The sequence below is a fragment of the Lithobates pipiens genome, unplaced genomic scaffold (genome assembly GCF_037356315.1).
Source record: "Lithobates pipiens isolate NorthernLeopardFrog02 unplaced genomic scaffold, aLitPip1_a1.2 Scaffold_23, whole genome shotgun sequence".
Taxonomy (NCBI): domain Eukaryota; kingdom Metazoa; phylum Chordata; class Amphibia; order Anura; family Ranidae; genus Lithobates; species Lithobates pipiens.
In genome coordinates this window covers 104,326,124-104,340,223 of record NW_027507785.1, presented here as the reverse complement: position 1 = coordinate 104,340,223, position 14,100 = coordinate 104,326,124, and positions in this window count along the sequence as shown.

The window sequence follows — 14,100 nt, the reverse complement described above, 5'->3', positions numbered from 1 at the left end:
CCATCTAGGGCCTCCTTACGGTTAACCACGAATCAGGTTAGACTTCTTGCTCCTAAATTGTAAATTCTACAGTTGTAATTCTTTCCTGGAACTATTCCTTCACCCACTCATGTAGCCCCTCCATTGTTTTATTTTTAGCTTCATATACACAAGGAAAGGATAGCAGTTAAAATAAAGTAGGGAAAAGAAAATTGCACATAAAACACATTACAGATAGAACTGTTAAGTTTATCCTTCTCACTGTGGTTTCCCTTAATCAAATGATGCATGATAGTTGTGATGTCTCACATATCCCATACAGTGCAGAAAGAAGAGTGAAGGCCTACCTTTAAAGGCCCGTACACACGATCTGACTTTTTGACAACAAACATGCAAATTAGCTGTTTTAAGGCAACATCCAACCGTGTGTACGCTCCATTGGACAAACTTTTTCAGTTTCCATCTGACTTTTGTTGGCTGTGCGAACGGACAAACTTTTCGACAACATAAGTCTGAGGGAGCAAAGTCCGATCGTGTGTACAGAAAATCATTGGACTTTACAAACACGCATGCTCAGAACCAATGCAAAAGATCAGACAACAATATAGAAGTTGACCAAAGGTGGTGGTAAAGAGCAGAAAAATCACATGATTTGGTGAAAGTTGGCTGAAAAAGTCCAATCGCGTGTATGCTTAACAAGTTCACAGGCAACGCCCTTTGTACAGAAATCCACGGGAAAGTTTGTACAAAGTCCGATCATGTGTATGAGGCTTTAGAAACATAGAAAAGTGATGTCAGAAAACGACAGAGTAGTCCATCAAGTCATTTTTTGGGGTTTTTTTGGGGAGGGGAGGGGTTGTTTTTGTTTGTTTTTTGTTTATTGTTTTTTCATTTTTTCGTTAACTTTGTTGTCTGACTATAGATATATGTTTGTCCCAAACAGGTTTAAAGCCATTTACTGTTGAATGTCTTACTACCTCTGCTAGAAGTTTATTCCGAGCATCAACTACCCTTTCAGTAAAATAATACTTTCGAAGATTCGTTTTGAACTTTCCTCCAGTTAGTTTGAGGTCATGTTCCTGTGTTCTTGATTTTGGTTTCATATTGAAAAAACTGCCTTCCTTAACCTTATTCACCTCCTTGATGTATTTAATGGTTTTAATCATGTCTCCCCTTTCTCTTCTTTCCTCCAGACTGTAACTCCCAGCAGTGTGGCCTCACCCCTGTTCTCTTCTACCCACAGTAGCCCTCTGACCCTGATGCTTGGAGAGCTGCTAAAGCCTAACTTCAGGTTTCATTTCACTTTGAATCATTTGTTTGGGCCAAGCTGTCCTTTATTAATACATGTGGACACTGTCATTGCTGTGTAAACTGTATATACCATAAGCTACATACAGTGTGCAGTGTTCTGGCAGCAATATGCAGACTTCTCATCCCCTCAGGCTGAGCACTGCTCAGTCATTCACAGGAAGCGTTGTAATTTTATGAATGCATATAAGGCTTACTCTGAGCTGAGGTAGAGATTGTGCTGTTACCCATTTACCTTGCTACCTTAGTCAATCAGATGATGGAGAGGTCAGAATTTTTTGAGGAGAGGCCCCCAACAGCTGCATTTGTAATATGAGGACATGCCTCTTTAAAAAAAGAAGGATCACTGTATGTACTATTCATACCATACTAACTTTGGGAAAATCTTGCTGAGGGTTAACTTACAAAGATTATTTTGGTAAAGGCTAACTATAACTATTCCTAAAAATGCCCTCCCTCCCTTTCTCCTACCTATCCTGAATACCCTCTATATGAAAGATCTCTGTACTTACCTTTCTTTAATCCGGTCATATGATTTAGCAGGTCTGGCTACCCTGTGCAAGGAAACCACAGGTTTCATGTGTGGGACGCCATTTGGACGGTCTGGTATGACTTTTTCTCCCTCTGGTTGCTGCATTGGAGTTCCCATCATTATTTAAAATCTCTCTGGGATCTGTAGCAAATCACGCATTGTTACCAATACAGGGGCTCCTTAGGGGAGGCTTTTACTGGATTTTTTCTGCCCTTGGGCAGCAACATGAGATAAATTAATCCAAAGATTTCAATTAACATTCTACCTAATACTACTTTACCATCTTTCCCCTCCTCCTTGGGAAGCCTTGGACACTGGAAAGACACGCAGTCCACCCAACGTTGTCTGTTGTTCTTAACTGAATTGTGAGATACATTCATATGATACTGTACCTGGCTATAATAATATCCTATGCTGTATCTATACCCCTGAAGAAGGAGACTATTCCAGCTCCGAAACGCGTAGGGTGATCGCTTCTATAGTCAATTTTGTATAAATAATTCATCCTTTGTACTGTACAAATCTCTATGATATGTATAAACTCTATTTTTTTATATGATTTTGTATCAATTTATTATAGAAAGCTAATTGTTCCTATTTTCAATCTTTGGTTGTACGTGGCGTTAAAGTCCACCACCAGGGGTTTCTTATCGATCATTGGTGGCAAAACAAACAATAACAAGAGCTTGGAAACAACAGTTCATGTCCTTTACAGAAGTCTGCCATCGCGTAGACTTTTTTCTCACTAATAAGAAGCTCTCCAGTATTTTTTGTAGATACACACAAGACATTCCTCAAAATATAAACCCTGTGGATCCAAAATGCTCATCCTTCTATACGAACAGCCAGTTACACTATGAGTGTTGAGACCATGGGTTTCTGGTTGGGGTGCTCTTGATATCCTTTTCTACTCCCCCCCCATCTTCTTTCCTTCTCCTATTGACCCAGGCTCTTCTGTATGGATGTTTTTTCCTTATGTGCTTCTTTGTTTTTTACATAGTGAACTCCATATACTCATATCTTATCCACTAGTGCCTGTTTTTCTGGTTTAGGTGAATGGATCTCGTTTCCTGTTATCCACTGTCAGAAACCATGAAATCAGACCGAGACAGAAGTACAGTTAAATCCCACTTGTTTAATAATACAAGTAAATAGAACAAATGTAGTCAAAACATAACAAGAGTTCAGGAACCGGAACGGATAGTCAGACATGCCAAACATCAGGGAGCCAGAGATTAGCATATTAAAACAGCAAGCAGGATCTGGAGCCAGAAGGGATGTCAGCCAAGCAAGTCTTTAACAGGAATGTAGGAGATAGTCTCTGTAATGTTGACCAAGGCGACGTTAGAGATCCACTGGGCTGAACGGCTTATGTAGGCTGGACTGACGAGCAGGATATCATCAACAGCTTTGTAACTGTGGAGAGATAGGAGCTGGCAATTAGCCAACAGCTGAACGGCCAGCTCTGAGAAGGAAGGGCTGAGCCCAGCCCTGACATCTACATGTTTTTTCTGTTTTAGTAAATTTTATGCATTACTATATCTCTAGCCCAACAGGAAACAAAACTTTTTTGTATGGTCATTATATCAGCTACTCTCATTGTCTGCACCCCACGAATCATTAATGGATTAAACCTTCTCTGTGACTTCTTCACAAAGGGCAAAATCAAGAGAGAGGTCCAGTTAGGGTGAACTGAATTTATTCCACTGTTCTGATTGACTATGAAAAATGCCAGGATAAAACAGATCAGAGACCTCCAGGACACCATTGAAATTGGGAAAAACTGTAAAGTGCTTCAAAACTTTCCAATTTACTTATCTATTGTGCATCATTGTCAGAAACCATGAATCAGACTGAGACAGAAGTACAATTAAATCACACTTGTTTATTAATAAAAATAAAAAGGTAAATAGAAAAAGCGTAATCAAGCATAGCCAGAGTCCAGTAACCAGATCGGGTAGTCAGCCAGGCCAGAAGTCAGGGATCCAAGTAGAGTAACAGCAAGCAGGATAAGGAGCCAGAAGGGATGTCAGCAAGCCAGTCTTTAAACAAACCGCAGGAGATGGTTTCTAGTGATGTGACCAAGGCAGAGGTGAAGTAAGCTGGAAGGCTTTAAGTAGGCAGGTCAGACGAGCATCATCAGGAACAGCTGGTAACTGTGGAGAGAGAAGAGAGCTGGCAATTAGCCGACAGCTGAGCTTCCAGCCCAGAGAAGGAAGGGCTAAGCCAGCCCTGACAATCATACCATTTCAAGGACTTAATCATGATAAAAATCATTTTATCAAATACATGTATTGTTGTTACACTTACAAAAATGGGAAACAATTATAATTTAATGGTAGGAATGATTCAGAAATGAGAGAGATAATTATGCTGTGACACTTACCAAGGAGTCCTTTGAGTGTCAATATTTATCACTTCAAAATTGATATCTTCATTAGTCACGCATTAATTTTCAAATATTTCATGATTAAAATGAGAGAACATTAAAGATATAAGACCACAAGTAATAGTATCCACACCCGGGACTTCATCCATACTATTATTAAGAGAATAGATAAGTTTCAATGATCCACTGAGTACCGTATTTATCGGCGTATAACACGCACAGGTGTATAACACGCTCATTCATTTTAAGAGGGAAGTTTCAGGAAAAAACTTAAATTTTTGTATTGGCGTATAACACGCACATGCTATTTGCACCTGATTTTCATGGTGAAAAAGTGAGTGTTATACGCCAATAAATAAAGTAAATCCAAATTTATACCCAGAGACCCAAAATAGGAAATCCTGGTCTTAGAGCAACATCTGATGGACAGGTACAATCACCACCTAAATAAATAATAGTGTAATCAATAGAAATGCCTTCCAATCAGATGTGGGTAAATATTCTACACCTTTTTCCTAGATAAAGGCATTTTGGACATAAAAGGGGAAGTTTAGAGGGAGAAAAGGAGGCTCAGACACTCACTGACACACTTGATGGTCAACACAGATCATCACACAGACTCATCATCTCGACTCTACAAACTCTTCATACCAGATCGAATTCTATTTTGAGTGGTCCTTGCAAATCCACAGGATATGGTCCCATAATCCACTGACTGAATTTGGGCCTTCATAATTTAGTTTGAAAGATTTTTGATGTTAAATCATATTCAAAGGTGTCACCTCCACCTAAGGAGTAATTCAATTGAACTGTGTCAGTGAAACTAGCAGTATCGAGTCGACTCAATCCTTGCATTCTGCTGCAGATAATTTGAGGGGAGGGACTGATTGGGGTAGACCTTATTGCCTAATAGCATAATCTAAATTACTTCTGAGATGGTGGTGACTTTACCTAAGGAATACAAATAGGGAATATGATTTCCCCTAAGTTCCTAGGCCCCAATATATAGTTATACTTATAACTGCTAAAGCTATTGATACAACTGTGATTTTGTGTATCTCAATAAATCATACATATATGATTATTAGTCACTTGACGGTAAATACATTTTAATTTATTTTACTGTTAAGTAGTTCATACTTTCAAAGAAAAATGTATTGTCATAAAAAAATTCTACATAGATTTAAAAGAACTCAGGAAATGAATCCTAAAGTCAGTGTGGTTTGTGTTTAACCAATATATTTTATGCTAATTAAGTTTCCACGCCAGAAGGCTTGAGTAACTGTCTTATATTGAATTAATAAATAGTTAATACTGTGTTGTCTTGATTAATAGTTTGGACTTCCTGACAATGGAGAATATCACTCCAGAAAGTGTTGCTTTCCCATCGAAATAGTGGTCACCATCTCGGAGAGGTAAGTATTCAGTCTCATCTCTACAGGTATTAGTTTAGCTTAAGATCAGTATGAGACAGGGTTGCTTTAGGAAAGAAGATATAAAATATTTATAACTTATTGAACTATATATGAAATGCATACATCTAAAACACAAAAAACAGTTCTTTTTCATTGTTCGTTTTATAAAAAATATAAGACAAAAGGCATAATTTGCATAAATCACCAGAAATGAAATTTCTATGTCAACAATACCACCTGTGCCATGGCAATTGTCCATGTTAATTCTTGTTTTTCTACAATTTGACTCTAATTACTGTGATGGCATTATATGACTCACTCAGTCTGACAGTCTGAGATGCATCAGATACATATTATATTCAAACTGATAAAATAATTACTGCCAAGCAAGTCCCCCTTCCTTGTGTGAGTTTATTTGACATTTTGCTTGTTGCAAAATTCTGTAAACTTACACAAGGACACCACATTAAATTAGATCATTTATGGATGGGTCTGTTTTTTTTTTGCTGCAACTGCCAATTATCCCAATTTGTACCAATGCAAAACCATTAACTCCAACACATCATCTGTCATTATAGTCAGAGGTGCCGTACAGTAACATATGTCGACTAACGTAACAAGATTTGTTTAGGTAAACTCATAAGGGGTCATACTAGTTGGTACTGGGCAGACATTCCAGGCACAAGACTAATTAAACATCTGAGACCTATTTACTATTCTTTACCTTGAAAGCTAAATTTTAAATACAGCAATAACTGCCCATGAATCACTATGCAAGTTATCTATCAAATCAACCCATTTGCAATGATGCACTTTTTGTTTAATCATTTGCGATCCGGAAAGTTTTACTCCCTTCATTAACAGGCCATTTTTTGCTATTCTGCACTATGCTACTTTAACTGACAATTGTTTAACCACTTAAGGACCGCCGTATTGCCATTATACGTCATCAGAATGGCACAGGCAGGCACAATCACGTAGATGTACGTGCCTGCCTTCCAGCGGGTGGGGGGTCCAATAGGACCCCCTCCCGCTAGATACGGCGGTCCCTTTCGGTGCCGGAGCGATCCGCGATGAGGGGATGGCCGTTGGTTTCTGGCCATCCCCTCTCGATCGCTCCTGGCCAGTGACGAACTTCCTCCCCTGTGAAAATGTAAACACAGGAGGAGGAAGTGATGTCACACTCCTCGTGGCGGTCTTTTTGAACCGGACAGCGAGGAGTGAAGACATTCAAGTAAGTGCACCAACAGTCCACTGACACATAGGTACACATAGGCACACATTTCACCCCAGTCACCCCCCGATCACCCCCCCGAATGGCCCCCCGCCCCCCCCCCCCCAGTCACAGTGTCACTAATGCAGTGTTCATTTATTTATTGATCACTACATTTAGTGTCAGTTGTGACTGTAAAAAGTGTCAGGGCAGCTAGTGTTAGGCCCCTTTAGGTCCAGGGTAGCCCCCTACCCCCCCTAATAAAGGTTTAACCCCTTGATTGCCCTCCCAGTTAACCCTTTCACCCCCTTTTACCAGTGTCACTAAGCGATCGTTTTTCTGATCGCTGCAATAGTGTCACTGGTCCCGCTAGGAAGCTAGTTTTTTTTTTAGGTTCAACGCCAGGTTTTTATAGCGTTAGGTACCCCGATATATAACCTAATAAAGGTTTTAACCCTTTGATTGCCCCTAGAGTTAACCCTTTCACCAGCGATCGCTGCATAAGTGTCACTGGTGACACTGGTTAGCCAGTTAGTTATTTAGTTATTTAGGTTCCCCGTCAGGTTTTTATAAAGCTTCAGGTACCCCCATATAAATACCCAATAAAGGTTTTAACCCCTGATTGCCCTTAGTTAACCCTTTCACCAGTGATCACCGTATAAGTGTTACGGGTGACGCTGGTTAGGTAGTTCGCTTTTTATAGCATCAGGGCACCCGCCATTTATTACCTAATAGAGGTTTAACCCCCTGATCACCCGGCGGGTGATATAAATTTGGTTTTAGGGTCAGAAAGGGTCTGCGTCGCCCCAGGCAGTGCTAGGTTAGTGCCAGTACCGCTAACACCCACGCGCAAAGCATACACCTCCCTTTGTGGTATAGTATCCGAACAGATCAATATCTGATCTGATCAGATCTATACTAGCGTGCCCAGCAATTTAGGGTTCTAAAAAAACGCATTGTTAGCAGGATCAATCCAGATACCTGCTAGCACCTGCGTTTTGACCCTCTGCCCAGCCCAGCCCAGCCCAGCCCACCCAAGTGCAGTATCGATCGATCACTGTCACTTACAAAACACAACACACATAACTGCAGCGTTCGCAGAGTCAGGCCTGATCCCTGCGATCGCTAACAGTTTTTTTTGTAGCGTTTTATACAGTCGCTGACAGGCTAGGTGCTTTTTTACCTGTGAGTCTCACTACTGTACCCCTAAATTTAGAGCCCAAAATGGCAAAGCGAAGGTACACTAGTGAAGAGGCCTACACGTTTCTGAGCATGACAGATAGTGAAGAGGAAGACACTGATCTGTCAGATTCAGGCTCAGAATACGAACCTGTAGAGGACAGCGCCTCCATGTCAGATAGCTCTGACGACGAAGAAGAGGTCCCTGCTAACGTCAGGCGTACCCGACCCCGATTTTCTGATGTTGTTGAGGTGCAGGAACCGCAAGTCCCTCGTATGGAGTATAGAGCCAGTACTAGCGCCGCTCATCCTTTTGGTGAACTGGCAAGCACCAGCGGCCTAGTACACCCTGGACGTACATCCAGCACTGCAGTATCACGTGGTGACGTGGCGAGTCCCATAAGTGCAGTTCAAGCTGGCGAGGTGGCAAGCACAAGTAGTGTCCCGCTGCCACCAAGAAGACGAAGACAGGCCCGTCGTTCCCATAGTGCCCTTCCTGCAGAATTCGCCAATCCTGATTGGGTGCCCACCACTTCTGCAGCACCAGTACTTCCCCCATTCACTGCCCAACCCGGTATTCAGGTGGATACAGATGATTTTACGCCACTCGATTTTTATTCTCTGTATTTCACAGAAGATCTCTATAGATCTATTGTGGACCAAACCAATTTATATGCTGGTCAACACATCGCCGCTAATCCCCAGTTGCCGTCTCTTGCCAGAGATTGGAAACCAGTTACGGTTTCCGAATTTAAGACGTTTCTGGGCCTTTCCCTCAACATGGGCACACATAAATTCATGCGGATGCGGGCTTATTGGTCCACGCATCCGGCTGACCACATGCCCGTGTTCTCTAACTCCATGTCCAGGAAACGATACGAGCAGATCTTGCGGTTCTTGCACTTCAGTGACAATGAACTTTGTCGTCCACGTGGAGACCCTGAATACGATCGGCTCTACAAAATTCGGCCCCTCATAAACCACTTCAACCAACGTTTTGCAGACTTGTTTACTCCCCAAAAAGTTGTCTGCGTTGATGAGTCCCTGGTTAAGTTTACTGGTCGCTTGTCATTCAAACAGTACATTCCCAACAAGCGTACCAGATACGGGGTCAAGCTCTATAAGTGCTGTGACAGGGCCACAGGCTATGCATCTAGCTTTATGGTTTATGAGGGTAAAGATAGTTACGTAGAGCCGGAGAACTGCCCTGATTACATAGGAAGCGCTGGCAAGATAGTGTGGAAATTGGTGTCACCCTTATTCGGAAAGGGGTACCACTTGTACGTGGACAACTATTACACCAGCGTGCCACTGTTTAGTCATTTATTTGATCATCAGATTGGAGCATGTGGCACCGTGCGACCTAATCGCCGGGGCTTTCCCCAGCGGCTTGTAAATTCCCGTCTTAGGCTGGGGGAGAGAGCCTGCTATCGGTGTAATAATTTGCTCGCTATGAAGTGGAGGGATAATAAGAATGTTTTCGTTCTTACCTCCCTTCATGCAGACACAACGGTCCAAATTTCTACGGCGACTGGTATTGTGGAGAAACCCCTCTGTGTCCACGAATATAACAAAAATATGGGAGGGGTGGACCTCAATGACCAGATGTTGGCGCCGTATCTAGCTTCCCGTAAGGCCAGACGCTGGTACAAAAAAGTGTCTGCTTACTTATTTCAATTGGCTTTGCTGAATGCTTTTGTGCTATACAAAACTTCAGGCAGGACATTAACCTTTCTTTTCTTCCAAAGAGAGGTCTTCACAGAGCTTCTGTATCCAGAGGGTTCTGCACCTCACCATTCCCAACCAAATGCAGTAAGCCGGCTACATGAGAGGCATTATTCTTATGTCCTCCCGAGTACCCCTACCCAACGAACCCCCCAAAAAAGATGTCGTGTCTGTAGCAAGCGCGGATTTAGGCGTGACACCCGTTCTTATTGTCCACGCTGTCCTGGCAATCCTGGTCTTTGTCAGGGTGAGTGTTTTGAACGCTACCACACACTAGTGAAGTATTAGCGTAGGGTACAGCATTTCACAGGCTAGGCACACTAACACAGAGTCTCAAAAATAGTTGTTGTTTTATTGTTCTCTCTCTCTCTCTCTCTCTTCTCTCTAATTTTTTATACTTTACTGTTTACTGTGTTATTGTTAACCATTTTTCATGTTTTCAGGTACGCCATTCAGCTGCAGCGTGGATTTATTTATCTTGACAGCAACAGCGTTTGCTCCCACGATACATAAAGCCGCGACTCCAGTGCTGTAGGAGGTGATTTCACCACCACAGTTAAAAAAGAGCATATATGCCGAAGCATGGGGGCATAAGGGGTGGAGGAGTGATTTTGCTCCTAATGCCGCGTACATACGGTCAAAATTCCGATGGAGGGCTTGCCCGTGGAAAAGTTTGAACGTATGTACGCGGCATAACTTTTTTGCGGGAGGATGCCCCCATGCTTCGGCATATATATATTTTAGGCACAGGTTGTGTTAAAAAATGTTTTATTTTTTACTTTTTTTTTGGGCAATTGCTTTGCAGGTATGGTATGGTAAGGTTTTACTGTTATACTGGGATGTTACTTTGTTTTAACGTTAACCATAATTTGCTTAGCAGGTACGCCATTCAGCTGCAGCGCGGATTTATTTATCTTGACAGCAACAGCGTTTTCTCCCACGATACATAAAGCCGTGACTCCAGTGCTGTAGGCGGTGATTTCACCACCACAGTTAAAAAAGAGCATATATGCCGAAGCATGGGGGCATAAGGGGTGGAGGAGCGATTTTGCTCCTAATGCCGCGTACACACGGTCAAAATTCCGACGGAGGGCTTACCCGTGGAAAAGTTTGAACGTATGTACGCGGCATAACTTTTTTGCGGGAGGATGCCCCCATGCTTCGGCATATATAAATGGTGCATGTATGTCCATCATTAGAAGTGGGTGGATGAAGGGAGGTATCTAATGGTGGGCATACCCACCGATCAATCTCTTTTTTTTCGTTCAGACAACATGACTCTCAGTAAATAGCTTGGGGTGTCTACTTTCCAAAATGGGGTAATTTGGGGGGGTTTTGTGCTATTTTGGCATTTTATGGCCTTCGAAACTGTGATAGGTAGTGAGGGGTGAAATCAAAAATTTGCACCCTTAGAAATCCTGAAGGTGGTGATTGGTTTTCGGGGTGCCGTACGCGACTAGACTCCCAAAAAGTCCCACACATGTGGTATGCCCATACTCGGGAAAAGTAGCTGAATATATTTTGGGGTGCAATTCCACATATAACCATGGCATGTGTGAGCAATATATCATTTAGTGACAACTTTTTGTAAAAAAATTTTTTTTTTTTTTTTGTCATTATTCAATCCCTTGGGACAAAAAAAAAAAATATTCAATAGTCTCAAGATGGCCCTCGGCAAATAGCTTTGGGTGTCTACTTTCCAAAATGGGGTCATTTGGGGGGGTTTTGTGCCATCTTGGCATTTTATGGCCGTCAAAACTGTGATAGGTAGTGATAGGTAGTGAGGAGTAAAATAAAAAAATTATGCCCTTAGAAATCCTGAAGGCGGTGCTTGGATTTCGGGGTCCCGTATGCGGCTAGGCTCCAAAAAAGTCCCACATATGTGGTATCCCTGTACTCAGGAGAAGCAGCAGAATGTATTTTGGGGTGTCATTTCACATATGCCCATAGCATGTGTGAGCAATATATCATTTAGTGACAACTTTGTGCAAAAAAAAAAAGTTTGTAATATTCCCGCAACTTGTGGCAAAATATAAAATATTCCATGGACTCAACATGCCTCTCAGTAAATAGCTTGGGGTGTCTACTTTCCAAAATGGGGTCATTTTGGGGGGTTTTGTGCTATTTTGGCTTTTTATGGCCTTCGAAACTGTGATAGGTAGTGAGGGGTGAAATCAAAAATTTGCACCCTTAGAAATCCTGAAGGTGGTGATTGGTTTTCGGGGTGCCGTACGTGACTAGACTCCCAAAAAGTCCCACACATGTGGTATCCCCATACTCGGGAGAAGTAGCTGAATATATTTTGGGGTGCAATTCCACATATAACCATGGCATGTGTGAGCAATATATCATTTAGTGACAACTTTTTGTAATTTTTTTTTTTTGTCATTATTCAATCCCTTAGGACAAAATAAATAAATATTCAATGGGCTCAACATACCCATCAGCAGTTTCCTTGGGGTGTCTACTTTCCAAAATGGGGTCATTTGGGGGGAGTTTGTACTGCCCTGCCATTTTAGCACCTCAAGAAATGAGATAGGCAGTCATAAATTAAAAGCTGTGTAAATTCCAGAAAATGTACTCTAGTTTGTAGACGCTATAACTTTTGGGCAAACCACCAAATATATGCTTATTGACCTTTTTTTTACTAAAGACATGTGGCTGAATAAATTTTGCCCTCAATGTATGACTAAAATTTAGTTTATTCGATTTTTCTTATAACAAAAAGAAGAAAATATCTTTTTTTTTCAAAATTTTCGCTCTTTTTCCATTTATATCGCAAAAAATAAAAATCGCAGAGGCAATCAAATACCATCAAAAGAAAGCTCTATTTGTGGGAAGAAAAGGACGCAAATTTCGTTTGGGTGCAATATTGCATGACCGCGCAATTACCAGTTAAAGCAGCGCAGTGCAAAATTGTAAAAAGACCTCTGGTCCTTAAGGTGTTTATTGGTCCGAGGCTGAAGTGGTTAAATTAAATTTATATAAAATAAACGTATTTAATTTTTTTCACACATATAGAACTTTCTGTTGGTGTTATTTGATCACCACTGGGTTTTTTTTTTTATTATATAAACATAAAAAAAAGGCTGAACATTTTGAAAAAAATATATATATATATTTTTTACTTTTCTGCTATAAAACCTATCCAATTAAAAATGTAAAAAATCGAATTTCTTCATAAATTTACACCAAAATGTATCCTTCTACATGTCTTTGGTTAAAAAAATAAATAAAATAAATCCCATTAAAGTGGTTCTCCACCATAAAGTGGAAGTTCCGCTAATCTGATCCCTCCCCCCCTCCGGTGCCACAATCGGCACCTTTCAGGGGGGAAGGGGGTGCAGTTACCTGGATAATCCAGGTATCTGCACCCACTTCCGGGACAGACCGCCGCAGACCCCCGCAGATGCCCCGCCCCCCATTGTGTTCTGGGAAACACACAGTTCCCAGGACACAGTGGGGACCAGAAGAGACGCGCAGCGCGACTCGCGCATGCGCAGTAGGGAACCGGGCAGTGTAGCCGCATCGCTTCACTTCCCGATTCCCTGACAGAGGATGGCGGCGGGGGCAGCAGAGAGATGAGCGATCGCTCGTCATCTGCCGCCGACATCGCTGGACCCTGGGACAGGTAAGTATCAATTTATTAAAAGTCAGGAGCTGCAATATTAGTAGCTGCTGGCTTTTAATATTTTTTTTTTAGGTGCAGAAACACTTTAAGCGTATATTATTTGGTTTGTGTTTGTATAACGTCTACAAATCAGCGGGTCCTGGAGATCAGTTATTGGCTGGGACCCACTGATTGGCTTTTGCTGTAACAAATCACCCAGAAGCGCTGACCACGTACCAGATATGTAGGTATGTGATCCAGTGCACAGCGGCCACCTTGCCGCAGTAGATGTATGTGGGGCGTTCGCTAGGCAGTTAATATTTTGACTGTCCAATTCAGCTTATAGTGAGTTCCTATCCAACTAACTGGTCCCTTATACTGTACTTGTTTTCATTAACCACTTTCAGACCGGACCATTTTGCTGGTAAATGACCAGAGGTCTTTTTACACTTTGGCACTGCGCTGCTTTAACTGGTAATTGCGCGGTCATGCAATGTTGTACCCAAACAAAATTTGCGTCCTTTTCTTCCCACAAATAGAGCTTTCTTTTGATGGTATTTGATTGCCTCTGCGATTTTTATTTTTTGCGATATAAAACGTAAAAAGACCGCAAATTTTGAAAAAAAATGATATTTTCTACTTTTTGTTATTAGAAAAATCCAATAAACTCAATTTTAGTCATACATTTAGGCCAAAATGTATTCAGCCACATGTCTTTGGTAAAAAAAAAGTCAATAATTGTATATTTAT